Source organism: Microtus ochrogaster, chromosome 10 (assembly GCF_000317375.1).
Source record: "Microtus ochrogaster isolate Prairie Vole_2 chromosome 10, MicOch1.0, whole genome shotgun sequence".
NCBI classification, from domain to species: domain Eukaryota; kingdom Metazoa; phylum Chordata; class Mammalia; order Rodentia; family Cricetidae; genus Microtus; species Microtus ochrogaster.
Genome location: NC_022016.1, coordinates 50,250,722 through 50,252,955, shown reverse-complemented (window position 1 = coordinate 50,252,955; position 2,234 = coordinate 50,250,722). Strand labels below are relative to the sequence as shown.

The window sequence follows — 2,234 nt, the reverse complement described above, 5'->3', positions numbered from 1 at the left end:
AGGAGGAAAAACAATTAAATTATTTTAGATATCCTTTCCACTCTGTAGCTCAGCCTAGCCTGGAACTTGCTGCGCTGTTCAAGCTGGCCGTAAACTTGAAATGGTCCTCCTGTCTCTGTCTCCCGAGCCTTCAATATGATCACTCTCACCCCTGCACAAACACCGGGTCGTCTTTCCCTTCCTTCCTCCCTTCCATCTAGGTTTCCGTTACTTTTGCAAAACGTGGATGCCATTTTTGAAGACTGCTGTTGAAATCATGATCTAAAATACCCGTTGTGGCTCAAGAGGACTCATGGGGACTGGGGAGATGGCACAAGCTTAAGGTTGTGAGTTCGGATCCCCGGCACCCATGTGAAAAAGCCAGATGCGCCCGCCGCACACTTCTACCTGTAACAAAGGAAGGCAGAGACGGGAAGACCCCTGGGACTTGCTGGCCAGTCAGCCTAGTGAAACAGGCGGGCTCCCGCTTCAATGAAAGACCCTGTCTCAAAAAATATGGTGGAGTGATAGAGAAAGACTTGTGACATCGACCTTTGGCCTATGTGTGCACAGGCGTGTGCAACACACACACTCACAGAACCAGGTTTCCACGATCCACTATAATACCAGAACAGAATATAGCTGAACAGGTTTTAGCCATACATAAAAACGAGGCTGAAGCTCAGTGGTCTCCAGTGATGATCCTGTTCTCTGAAGCGTCTTCAGGCATAAACGGCCAATGATGAAGCCCGCACCTCCCCTTCCTGGTCCAGCTGAAGGGCCCTTCTTCAGATTGCCCTTTATCACCTACAGGTGATGAGCTGGGACCTTCACAGCCCAGGGTCAGGTTTACTCCCATGTGTGGAGGGTCTTGGAGACCCTTCTGGGCTTTGTGGAGAGAGGGAGGCATAGGCTGCTGGGGCTGCAAGCTCGGCAGGTGGTGTAGTGTCTGAGTTACCAACTGGATCTGGCTGACACTGGAGAACACTGGGCATGCTCAGGGCAGGGCTTTAGGAAAAGAAGGGATCCAATTGAAGGAAATGGTTCCCTATTGGTCCAGCCCCTCGAGTCCTACTTCCTGTCAGGCTTCCTTTAATGATATCCGGCTCCAAGGGCCCAAGGTGACTATTCTTTTCCAGAGAGCATCGGGCCTAGATTTCTAGACACCACTCAGTCTACAGGAAAGAGGCGCAGCCAACTTCCATGCGCCAGCGACCCCCGGGCTGTGTGCACTAATGGAGTCCTGGCCATGGTGTGCTAGACAGATCGGCTGGTTCATGATGTTGTCTTCTTTTGTTCTTGGGCTATTTATTGAACTTGCCTGGGGGTCGAGGAGATGACTCAGTGGGCCCTTGGTGGCCTGCACAGCCCTGGGGACCTGAGTTCAGATGCCCAGCACTCATGTAAAAGTCAGCTTAGGACCTACCTGTAATCCCAGTGCTGGGCACACAGGCACTGGGAGGGTGGTGGGTAAACCCCGAGCTCAGCAGCCAGCAACCCTAGATAACAGTCAGCCCCCAGATTCAGTGAATGAGGTGAGCACAACCCGACTTTGCTGCTATTCTGTAGCACTTTGGTCTCTAGTTGCCACAGTGCCATGAAGACAGGGCCTTGTCTTCCCGGCATCCATTCATGCCTTCCAGGGGTGGGCACTCCACAGTGTCCATTGCAGAGGTGGTTTCCTGCAGTGTTCCAGGGCTGTGGGCCTGGCCTAGCCTTGTCCTGTGCTCTGACTGCACATCCTCAGAGGAGGCGGAGGGCCTGACATCTGGTGTTGATGTCCCAAGCTCCTAACTGTGCCTCTTCCAACTCATTACAGCTAATGTTTGGGGACACCCCACATAAAACAGATGCTATTAGAAAACCAAATTCTGTTCTCTGCGGAAGCACAGCTAACAGAGGGCAGAGCAGGTTAGGAGGGAAGATTGATGAGGCAAGGTACCCGGGAAACAAAGGAGGGGAGATGAATTTGCCAGGTTCCCTTTATTTATCTCACCAGGTTTTTTGTTAAAGGCATAGGTCTCCTGCTGCCCGTGCAGGGGTGGGGGTTGGGAATGAGGGGTACCGGTTTCTTAAAGCTAAGGAGGGATACAAAGGTGGGGTGGGGCCTGGCCAGGCTGCAGTACTTTAAGCAGGGATTGAGGGGTTCCTGTGCCCTGGCCTGCCTTTCTGTGTTTCTGTGCTTTCTGTGCTACTTCATTTCTCTCTCTCTCTCTCTCTCTCTCTCTCTCTCTCTCTCTCTCTCACACACACAC

The 2,234-nt window shown here is 52.3% G+C and overlaps 1 protein-coding gene across 1 annotated transcript in view; it reads right to left on the bottom strand.

Annotated features, from left to right (window-relative positions):
• The window catches only part of Selenon (selenoprotein N), a 22,170-nt gene that overhangs the window by 13,826 nt on the left and 6,110 nt on the right, over window positions 1–2,234 (bottom strand). The window lies entirely within an intron of this gene.